The 12130-nt window shown below is 46.5% G+C and overlaps 1 protein-coding gene across 1 annotated transcript in view; it reads left to right on the plus strand.

Moving 5' to 3' along the window:
* UBE2R2 (ubiquitin conjugating enzyme E2 R2) overlaps positions 1–12130 on the plus strand; it is a 214605-nt gene that overhangs the window by 34711 nt on the left and 167764 nt on the right. The gene's annotated exons all lie outside the window — the stretch shown is intronic.

Here is a 12130-nt window from a genome sequence, read left to right on the forward strand (position 1 = left end):
CAGTCAGCAGCAGAACATGGAGAGAATTGTGTTTAACCAGATGTGAGCCCTATGCAAGAACAGACTACTTAGCCAAAACAGGCTTTCCGCTCTGAAAAGCCCAGTCACCTTTTTGTCAAATCTATTTTAAACGGAAGAAACCGTTTAAAAACAAGATTGTTTTCCAAGTTAAAAACTATAATTAAAATAATTAAATATATATATTTCACAACTCCAGGATCCTGTTACCACAGGTGACTGATTCCCCATACCATCCTAGGAAACTTATACAAGCACGATGTGAATACTTGGTCTTGCCTGTTCACCAGGACTTTAGGATATCCAATGTCCCTGACTGAAAATAAGCTTTTCTGTGCATGGCAGTGATCTGTTTTCTGATGGCTTTGGCTTCTTCTCAGTCCTATATCCAGCCAGAGACTTTTATGAAATTTGTAGGAATTCTTCACTCCTGCTGCATCTGCCACCCTTTCACATTTGCCTGCAATGGGCCAAGTGGTTCAAAGATGTCAGGGGAGCAGAGGGGTGCATGCACTCACCCTCTTGCACATCCAAACTGCATGATCACATAGTCCTGGTCTCCTGGGGAAACGAGACAGAAGCAGATAATCATTTCCTCATTGTATGTCTCCAAAAGTAAAATTATCCCCTGCAGGAAAGATTACTTCTTGTGTGAGTAGATTTCCCTACCTGCAGAACACTCGTACACTAAAAACATGTGACGAAGAGTATCATGTGAGCTCTGGATCCAAGGCAGAGATGAAGCTTGTTTTGAAGCCAATAGCTTGTTTGCACACAGATCACTCTGGAAGATTTTTCCTAGGTTTCCTTTGAAGAAGCTGAACAAAACCTCATAGGAAAAATTACTGAGAATTGCCTGCTTATTTACCTGGTCTACAGCTGATACGGCAATGTATAGCCAAGGGCTCATCTGCAACTCAAACCTGCCCCCAGAGATAACTCTCTGCCCACTTTGGCATGGGACATTTGTGACACCAGAAGGGAAAAAAGTAGAAGTCTGAAGCTACAAGCAAAAACATACATCATGAAAACAGATTCCCCCCGCCCCTTTTCATTCATTTCCTTATTCATGTTTTCTCCTGGCTTTGAAGTGGAGTTTCTCAGTGATGTGCTTCATGACATTCCCAAACATGCACAAGGGAAAAGGGCTAAGGAAGGAAAAAGAGATTATACGGGAGAAAATACCAGAGGGTTTCCAACCTGCAACTCCTCTCGAAGGACCCTGAAAGTCTCTTGCTGCTGTGCTTGTACACAAGCAATACTTCCATAAATGGTGAGGGGGAGACGGATCTTCAGCAGGAAAGTGGCTTGGGAGCTGAGGTAAGGTGGGAAACATGTTAGAAAATAAAGACACTAGCCCAAGAGCAGAAGCTCCTTCCAAAATGCTGGGAGGATGCAAAGTGGCCATGCTACACACCAAGGGTGGGGAAAAAACAGCCTGAGGGCATCAGGTGAAGGAGCTCCAGTCCCAGGCCCCCATGGTGCCTCAGGCAAGCCCATGGCATGGTACATGTCTGGAGCAAAGGCAGGAACAGGCAAGCATCAGGGGACAGGAACTCACCTGCCTCTGTCCTTTCGTCTGCCTCCACCATTGAAAAGTCCCTTGTGCACCCCTGCCCAGTGAAATCACCATTGATGCAGGCTTCAAGGGGAGAGAAAGAGGAAGGAGGAGAGAAGGATATTAACGGGTTGCTCAAAGTTCAGGTGAAACAGCAGAGTGGGTGCACTGGGTGGGAGGTGAGGAGACAGTGAAGAAGCAAGGAAAGTTTGGGCATGGTAGGCAGAGAAGCCTGGTCAAGGTCAGAGACCTTGGAGAGAGATGGAGGGAGGGAGAGGAGCACGTGGAGGAACAGAGCCCAGAGGGTCCATCAGACAACAGGCTGTGTCCCTGATGCCCTGCCATGGCTCTTCCCTCCAGTGACCAGCTCCCAGCTCAGCATCCTTGAGGGCTGAGCTCCTTTCCCACATATTTAGGGCATAGGTGACCATAAAGCTGCATTACCTTGGCTCAGGAAAAGGCTCTCGTTACCCCTGCTCCCTTTGTAGCTTACTTTCCTCCCAGGGGCTGACAGAGCTGCAAACATTTCCTCCTCAAAAATGAAAGGAAGAAGCCGTGAAGAGACCGAGCCCTGAAGGGAAATAATAAACAAACACATGACAGCATCACCTCTTTGATAAAACGCTGGGAATATTTTACCAGAGCTCCTCAGAGCAACATGGCTGGCTGCTAGCCTGGAGCAAGGGCTCCCACATACCCTGGGCCCCCAAATTCCCAGCTTACTTTGTCAGGGCTGGTCCTCCCCCGCTGCCTCCATGACCCACAAGTATAAATGGGGCTGAGGGTCTCTGGACCAAGGGGGGAAAAGAGGAAAGGGAAAAACACTGAAGATGGCGAAGAGGAAGAGTGCCTTAATGAAAGAGAAGAGCAGGACAAAACCTGGAAGACAAATTAATCTCAGAGACACTGAAACGAGGAAGAGGCACGTAAAGGGGCTGAGTGGAGAGGAGGTCATGGGAAGGGAAAATATAGAGCCACTTAACCAAAATGATTGAAGAGCAAATGTTGTGTACAGGCTGTCTCCACCAGTGCACGACACTATCTTCAGTGTACACCTTCTCCACACCTGCCCAGGGGCAGGGTGGTACTGCTCTCTTTACTTTAAAGGCACACAAAGGCTCATGCCCAGACCGGTAAAGGGTCTCAGGCGTGGGAAAGCTCTGCGTCGCCACTCCTCACTTCCAGGCACCTGGCAGGCACACTGCAGGAGAGACACCAGTGCCCTATGGCACAAATAGGGAGATACACCCCTCCCAAAAACAGCCCACATCTCCTGAGACCAAGGGCAGTCCCCAAGACTTTCCATCCCTGTAATCTTCATTACAGATAAAAGCCGTAACTTTTTTCTCTGGTTCTACAGTTCAGGGTAGACACGAAAGCCCTGGGTTTTATTTGTTTAAATCCGTCTGCTCTCACTAAGAGTAGGATTCAAAGCTTTAAAGTCACTGAATTAAAACCAAGCAGACCTGTTGCTGCCCTCACCCCTTCACGGTCAGGGTCTTCCTTGCTTTGCTCCTTTCTGTCCCATGGATTTTCCTCCCAGTAAACCCAGCTTCAAAAGCAGGGAACCACATCATCCAGGCAAGAGTCTTGCACATGAGGCAGTTGGGGATTGCACAGCCCTTCACAGCACCACTTAGCTTGTGAACATCAGCAGACCTGCTGTAAGGGCCAGCTGCTTCTGGCCACGGATCCACCAGATGTGCTGGAGCAGCATTGCTGCTCCTAGAGGTCAGGTAGCAGCTGAACTGGGATTTATTGGATTGTGGCTCTCCTGCAGACCAGGTGCTAGTTCGTTCCCCTGGCTCAGGGGAGGTTCATCAGCATGGCTTCTCCTCTCTGATCAGCTTCTTTCCTCCTGAAGGTCCAATACAGCTGTAAACACTTCCTGAGCGAGCACAAGATAAAGGAGAGGACTTGAACACAACAATTTGGCTGGACACTACCTAAAAAGCAACGCAGCCGGAAAGGGAAAGCAAAGTTAAAGGGCAACAGAAACTCTGCCCTTTGTACTGGGTGGAGTTCAGAGGTTGCGGGTGAGCCCAGGAGGTTTAAGTGAAAATTAATTGTTTCAGGGACTGAGCTGATGCCAACAAAGACACAAACTTCAACTATTACAAGTTGTCCCCACGACTCATACCTGAGAGGTGACTGTTACCTAGGCATTCACGATTTGAGTTAGTTACTCATGACGTGGGTTGGAGGCCCCTGGTCAGGGACAGGGCACAGCTGTAGTAAGAGCCTGAAGCGTGAAATTGCCTGTTTGACTGATACCTGAGTGCACTCAGCTCAGATAGGACAGGGAAAACAGCATGCCTCTTTGACTCAGTCTACATCTCTTTTAGCTCTGGTACCCCAGGTCAAGCCTTAGGTGCTGCACCTGGCAGGGAATGTCCATCTGGAGCCATTTCCCAGTGATGGAAGCCAGAAACCCAGGCATCTGGGCTGTCTTATGATTCTCTGATTCCCTGCAAGGTTGCCCAGAAAGGTGTTGCTGTACTCCCGAGGCTGCTTAGAAGAGTTGAAGATCTCCTGGGACAAGCCAAGCCTGCCTGGCAGGGAAATTGTCTCCAGTGAGAAAATTAGAGAAAGTAAAATGTTAATTATGAGACAACATCAGTGTTTCTCCTTGGGACAGTGAATGAGGTTGCCCCTCCCAGTATAAACAGAATAACTCCTTTCAGTTAGTATGCAAATGCAGTGTTACTTGGGCTCCTTAAGAGAGCTGGTTTCAACCAACTTTGTCACAACTCAAACCAAACCAAGAAGAATATGTGGGAATTCAAAAGCCACCTCATCCATGTGGTTTTTATTGCTCCCTGTTGCAACATTCCTGAAGAGGGTAGGGAGGTGTAAGTGGCTGTTGTTGGAGACAGGGTGCTGGGGCAGGCAGACCTTTCATCTTTTCCCTTTGCCATTTTTAAGCTTCTAAGGAAATGGGCATCCTACCACAAAAGAAACAGAAGTACTGACATTTGTCGGGTTTCTGCCTCTGTCCAGGTCATAGTTTCCTGGGGAGGAATTCAGTTCCAGTTCAGTGATCTCCAGAGCTTGACCGAGTTATATACACATATGCTCTTCAAAGATATCTGTGTGGGTTTGAGGCTATGACACAGGGCCTGCAGGAGACCTCATCCCTTTTGGAGTGGCAGCTAGAGCCAGGCAGGACTCCCCACGGCATCTCAAATGGCTCCAGACCCTTACACTTCAGCACTGAATTGAGCCCACAGTCAGCACAGTCAATGAAGCAATTAATTTATACTTTGCAGATGGACTCAGGGAAAGTTCATGCTGCTGCTTGCCAGTCTGAGCAGAGTGATGAGCTCTCAAGCTTCCCTCAGATGTTATTTACCCTCTTGCACTACACTCATCTTGTGAGCTACAGGGCTGAGATATGACCAGCTTCCGCACCTGTCCCCTGTGCTGGGTCTTCCAACACTCTCATGCACTTGTCCCTCCGCCTTCTAGTCCCTTGAGGCAGCACAGAGATCTCAAGCCTTTCACCTTTCATGTCTGGAGGCTGAAGACACCATCATCTTTGTCTCATGCCCAGAGGGACAAACATCATCCCAGTATCAGGAACATTTATCACTGTGGTGTGTTTTTCAAGCTCAGCTGTTCATTTGGGTAGGCACCTGGCTGGGCTCCAGTGCCTGATGTCTGCTCAGCGCTTGGAGCATCTGGACTAGGAGGCAGCAAACATGGTGAGAAGTTCGGCAACACATCACTTTGTGTCCCTGTTGCTCAGAGATAGAGGACACCATGTTACCTTGCATTTCCACCAGGGATGGAGGGATGAATTTAAGGAGTTAGTGGTGTTCCGGGCACTGAGAAGTGAGTAAATACTGAATGGCCCAAAGCAGAAGAAGGAAAATCCTGTCCACAGACATACAGCTACTCTACACACAGTACTTTTCCTGGAGCAAAAGTGTTTTAGGATGACAAGACACAACCAGTCCCCCAGCTATCTCTCTACCCCACCCCATTCTTGCACATTACAGCCGCACTACATGCAATGAGGGTCACAGGACTCAGAAACACATTTTCCCTGCTGGAGGTGATTAGGTGGGAGTACACTGGCAGTTCTTGTGTCTCAAGACTCATACTTGGGTCTCGTGCCTTAACGTTGGAATTGCAATTTTTCAGCTGCCACCAGAGTAACACAAGAGGGCCACCAAGTCACCCCACAATACACAAGTAACTGCTTGTGGGCACCCACAGCACTGACTGCTGGGCAAGCAGGGGGGCAGGTAAGGTGTCCTTATCTGTCCTGGAGGCAGGAGGAAGGCCCCACCTTAGACTCAAGGCAAGAACTCTCCTCCTCTACCCTTAGGTCAAGATGGTTAACTGCATTCAAAAGGAGCCTGTTCCCTCGTGTGCCACCAGCTACGAAGTCTGGTGTCACTTAGCCATGCAAGTCCTGTGAGCCATACAACCTCGGCTGGACTCATGGAGTTCGATGCAGATGAGCTGTGTCTCAGTGCTTTAATTCAAAGATTTTACGCAAAAAAAAGCAAAGTAAGCCAAAGACACTTTCATGTGAGACAATCAAAGTGCCAGGGAGCGAGGGACGTTTTATAGGTTTCCCAGATCACAAGGAGTATGTTTCAGCCGGTTACAGGCCAGGAGCAGAGATTAATAGAGAGGAAGCTGATACTCTGGGGAGGCAGAGGGTAGTAGAAGATGGGGTAGGTGGAAACTGTGCAAATTCCCTGCAAGGAGCTAAGGCAAGTTGTGATCCTGCAACCAATAAAACTCCCATCTCAGGCAGCACATTTCTTGTTACATTTTCACAGGTGTACTCCAGTTGGCAGTCTTTAGCCTGAGAGATTTTTTTCCTTGTTGTCCTCCTCCATTTATTAATTTCTCTTTCATTCACCTCCTTTGTCAGATTCTTATCCCCAGCTGGACAGGTTCTGCTGGGGAAATGATTTGCTAACAGCCATTTGTCCTCAGATCAGCTGACAGCTAGACATTAAAAAACAGCCAACTCAGATTTAAATAAAAATTGTTTTCTGGAGCAGTTCAATGTGAAGGCTGCAAGACTTTTTTTTATGTCCTCCACCTCTCCACCTTATCATCTCTCTGGGCAAAAGGGAGATGCAGTGCAGCTGGTGGGGCAGCAGCTCAACCAGTTGGTCCCCCAACAGGCTCTCAGGGAAGATTTTCTTTCAACTATAAATGCCACTCAGCCTGTAAAAGAGTAGATAACAGAGTAGAACTTGTTGTTATACAGGATGAAGTCTCCATTGCCCTTTTCTGACACCCTCCTAGGGTGTTTAGCTGTGTCACAGCTTGACATGGGACTGGGTCCCCAGGGCAAGCATGGAGGAGAGCACTGGTAGGGCAGAGAGAAGGCTGGCCCCTCTCACCAAAAGGAGCAATTCAGGCAGTAGACCCCTATGAAATAGTAATGCTTATTGCCACAGGATGTCCCCAAGGCAAAAAGTATGAATAGATCAAAAAAAGACCTCAGGGCAAATGTATTCAAGGATGGTTACTAATCTCCACATCTTTGATTCGACCTCCAGCTAAGAAAAGCCCTGTCATGTGGAACCAGACATGGAGAAAGTACAACAAAAGGAGAGATCACAGCACACTTGTCCTATCTCCTTGGCTTTTCCAGCACAGCACTGGGACCTGGGAGCAGTGGTCCACTGTGACTGCAGCAGGCTGCAGGAACGGAGGGTGATATTTTATGTCCTGGCTGCATCCTCCAAACCCACAGTCAGTGACGGGGAGGTCAGCAAGCTGGAGCTGCAGCCAACAAGCACAAGGCAGCTCAGGCCCCAGGGGCAAAAGCTGAGCTCGCAGCAGCTGAAGGGTAGCCACCTCCTCCCACATAGGAACGGGGATGAGGGGCAGGCTGGTCTCCAAGACAGGATCCCCTGCAAGAGGAACTGTTTTAAGATAACACCTGAAATTCCTGGTGTGACCAATGCGTGATGGGGGGATTAGAGGAAATCCCACAACAGTTTAGACTCCCACATCACTTGCGCCCAGGTTTACCAAGATACTTTGCGTGAATACCAGATACCACTCAGTGGGATTTGCAAGCACATCTAAAGGGATAAGACCACATTCCCGTGGGCTCCACAGATACAGAAACCTGTCTGATGTTTTCCACTTACTTCCCGCAGGTATTACTGACGTACCACTTTCCTGGTAAGGGAAAGGATCGAAAATTGGCTCTGTCTTCCCATTCATGTTGGTGTAACTTTTTAGTAAGTATGTTGTTTATATTGGACTTCATAACCTGCACAATTCCTTGTCGTGAAGTTTCTCATGTGTCTCAATGCTGGCTCTGTGCAGCTGGTTTTACTTCCAAAATACCAGACACCTCTGTATACCTACCATTTGTAAAAAAGAACACAAAAAAACCAAACAAACAACAACAAAAAAACACCAACAAACACTAAACCCAAGGGATACAGGTACAGTAGGGCTGCCTGAAACTATGGTAAATATGGGATCAAGGGTTTCATTCAGTAGTGCAGCAGCTGTTGGCTTGGATGTGTGTTGGTAGCGTATCTGCACAGACCTACCCAAATGTGAATGCAGACTTTGAGCCATTCATACAATCTGTGCTGTTTATCTTGCAGGGGAAGGGCTTTGATTCTAGCAGAGACATGCTGCTTTCAGCAAACAAGACAATTTGATGTTCAGGTGAGTTTATGGAGATAGGATGCTGATTTTTTAATTTTTTTAGAAATTTTAGGAATAAGAGATCCAAACCAACTTTTTAGCCCTAAGCTTTTTACAGAGTATAACAAGGAAAATCCAAATTTCATTCTTTCTTCAGACTGCTGTTAGAGAGTTGGGGGAAAACCTTCCACTGGTGGTCACCCCAGTGTTGCAAATAAAAGAATATATTGAAATCTTTCTTGAATAATGTTTGAATCTACCTCTGCACTCTAATTTGATAATGATAAATACAAGCCACACTAAAACTTTGCTGGCAAAATATTTCAGCTGCTTTGTGAATAAAAATGTTGCCCCTTAAAATGATGGAGTCTTTCTCTCTGTGGCTTTTACATCTTTACTGTGTTGAACTCTCCTTTTCCAGTGTGGTCTTTTTGTTATTATCATATGGCTAGATATGACAATATTTTCAATCTGATAAGCTCATTTGGCTGTATAATCATTCTGCAGCCCCCTGGAGTGAGATGGTTGTGCTCACTTCTCCAGCCAAATTAATCTTCTGCAGCAGTGACAAAACACATGACTACAGCTGGATTGCAGACACATTTGCCTGTTGTTCCTCACATACACACTCGGCATCAGGGAAACCTCACGAGGGCCATTGCTTCTGAACTGGAGCTTAAATGGAGAAGACTGAAGAGGAACTTCCCGCTCAACAAGTAGCTTCTGGTGCCAGGAAGGATTTTTATTATTCATTACAGAGTAAATAATAAATGAGGTGGCTTAATAAGACACATGTGTCCAAGGCTCCTACCAGGCTACAGAGGCTCCTAAAGCATTGAATGACCACAGACTTGGGGCCCCTGGGCACACCAGGACTGTGGGCATGCTGGAATTGGATGGTGAGCTAGGACTTCTTTCTGCCTTGAGATACAGGATGAGAACAAAATCTTTGGCTGCACAGGAGAGCCAGGAGTACAAGCACAACCTGAACATGCAGAACTGCCAAGGACTTAAGAGGAGGCAGCAAGGAATACAACAGCTTTCATGGCCCAGTTCTTGCCAGTGTTGTTCCTCAACAGAGCCCATCCCGCACCTTCTTTCCATGAAGGCAGGCAAACCTGTCCCTCTCATCTTCTTTGGCTGGTTGTGGGATAGAGCCCTTGCAATAGCTTCAGCGTTTCTCTCACATAATGGCCCTGGTCCCATCCCCTTCCCCCAGACAGCTGCCATGTGGCTCTTTTTGATGGAAGGGGTGTCATGAACCAACATGAAGAGGATGGGGAGAAAGGAAGAGAGTAAGCAGCTGATATGTCGGTGCTGATCTCCTTTGGGCACATGTGATAACCTGTTCTGGTGCAGCCCCAGCAGACCTGACTGGAGGTGTGGTCAGCCAAGTGCCAACCACCTCCTGCATGACCAGCACCCACTGCTGTCAGATGGAGAGCTGAAACTCACTTTGGGATAGAAGACCTGCACAAAGGGAGTCTGTAATATTCCCCCATCTGGACCAATGCCCAGTAGCATCAACCCTTTGATAATGCCATCTTGCTCTCACAAGGTGAAACATAGCAGGGTTTGGAAGAGATTAGCGCTGCTGATGCCACTTCATGGGTGGACAAAGCAAACAGACCTGGGAGGAGCCTCCTGAGGCATGCATCTCAAGGCAGCGGGAGAGTGGGTAACCAAAAGTAGGTTTGCCTGGCACACAGCTCATGAGGCACTGCATTGCAGCACCTGCAGCGAAGAGCTTAGACCAGCTGAGAACCAAGAGGAACTGAATACTTGGCTGCTCTCAGCCTGCTTTATAAATTTCATGTTTTAAAGTCAGAAGAGACAATTCCTGTTAATGTGACCTTCTGCAATATAAAGGTCTGGGAATTTCCTCCAGCTGGACTTGCTCTTAAGAGCACGGTTTCTGGTTTAACTGGAAGACCTTTTTGCAAGACAATCAGTCTTAATTTGAAAACCTCACACAATAGAGAATCCACAACATCTTTTAACGTTTTGTTCCAGCAATAAATTGCTCTCCCTGTCAAGGATGAATAGCTTAAATTGTAGATTTATTTCTTCCTACAAAGTAAGTGTATTTCAATAGCTTGACAGCTGGTGTTCATCTGACCTAAAACCCGGATGACTATATTTGGCCAGATGAGTCTTACCTCTGCAGTGACTCCAACAGCAAGGCATTAACTACAAGATGATACATTGCCTTTGAAATTTAGGCATAGAGACAAAAAAGAGAAAAAATCTTTTAGTTTGCATGGCCCTGCCAAGTGAATAAAGCCCAGAAGCTCTCTCAAGGCAGCTGAAATGAAAACAAACAGAACCACAGCTTGCAGCTATTCAAGGTTGCCTGCTGCCAGGGAAAATGCCATCTGCAGTTAACTCCATCTTTCCCTCCCCTCAGTTTAATAACACTGCTAGAGTTCTTGAAATCTGGCATATCAAACTGTCCTGTGCACCAACTGCCCTTCTTCTATGGTCAGCCAAGAGCTGCCCTAACCATTTCTCATATGGGCCAGACCCTTCTGGAAGGTGAGGATAACTTCTCCATAGCTCCCCATCTGCTGACAGCAGGCTGAGCCTGCCCATTTCCACATGGTAAGGCCTCTCTACTCAGCAGTGCTTGGTGCTTCTCCAACAGATCCCAGAAAAGCCGAAGCTTTACATAGTGGAGATATGGTTAAGACAAAAAATTTAACCCAAAACTGGTATGGTATTTTGTTGCAGTTTTAATAAAGATAATAACATGCACCACTGAGGCACAAGTAAGGCAAGGGCATAGAAAAAGGCAATTACTACATGCCAAGTGGGAACAGGAGGAATGTGGTAGGATAATGTATCCCAAAAAATGCAAAAAAAACCCCAACAACAGAAGAAAAAAAAAACAAAACACAAACTCTACACCTTGAATCAAAAGTCATAAGGTCTGTAGTAAGAATTTAATGCATTGATGAAGTCAGTTGATGATGCAATGCGGTAGAAGAGTGGACAATGTACTAACAGTCCTGAAGGGAAATGGGAATTGACCCCTGCAGCTATGTAAATTGATCACAGTAATATACTAGACTTCTGCACAGATTTTGAAGGATAAACTTTTTCAGGATAGAAATAAAATAAAGCAGCACGCTGACTGCAGATAGGATGTACCAAACAAACTCAGTGACTTTCTTGCCAAAAGCCATTTGATTTCTAGTTGGTGAATTGCTGGAAACCACATTCATCCAGACTTCACTGAATTGTTCAGTTTGGCACCATATGGGAAGTTAGGAGTTATTTTAAGGCAGTATAATTAATACAGGAAAAATACAGCAGTACACAAATCAGCCAAAGAGCAACAATAATGGTATTTACAGAGGAGACAGGCTGGAAGGAAGCTGTTTGTGTAATTCTGTGAGCACTAGATTCAAGTCTGTAATACTTCTCCTTGCATGGCATAGCTAATCAAAAAAAAGTGACAACTGTAATTTGCTAGGTGATGCTGGGCACCTGGTACACTGAGAGTAGAGTAGGATTTCATGCTCAGAAGAACTATGTTAAATGAAAGAATACTAAGACAATTAAAAGATAGAAAGCGTGAGAGACAAACACCGACCCCTTGGTTCTTTTGCCTTAAGAATAAGACACCTGAGAGCAGGAAACCCCCACCCAAGCCCACACCTTGGCCTTTGTACTGAGTACAGGTACCCCATCTGCCTGCACCTGCCTCGAAAGCCCAGCCCAGAAGGGAAAGGAAAAAACACAAACGGAGCATGTAGGTGTAATGCCTGAAGGGGTTAATTCCCTTTTGCTCCTACAGGCTGAAGAGGAAAAGAACTTGAGGAAGCTATTGCTATAGAAGACTTCCTTTCCATGGCAAAGTTTACTGGCAGCTGCTTGAAGATACAACCAAGACTACATGTTACAGTG

This window comes from Falco punctatus, assembly GCF_963210335.1.
Source record: "Falco punctatus genome assembly, chromosome: Z".
NCBI classification, from domain to species: Eukaryota; Metazoa; Chordata; class Aves; order Falconiformes; family Falconidae; genus Falco; species Falco punctatus.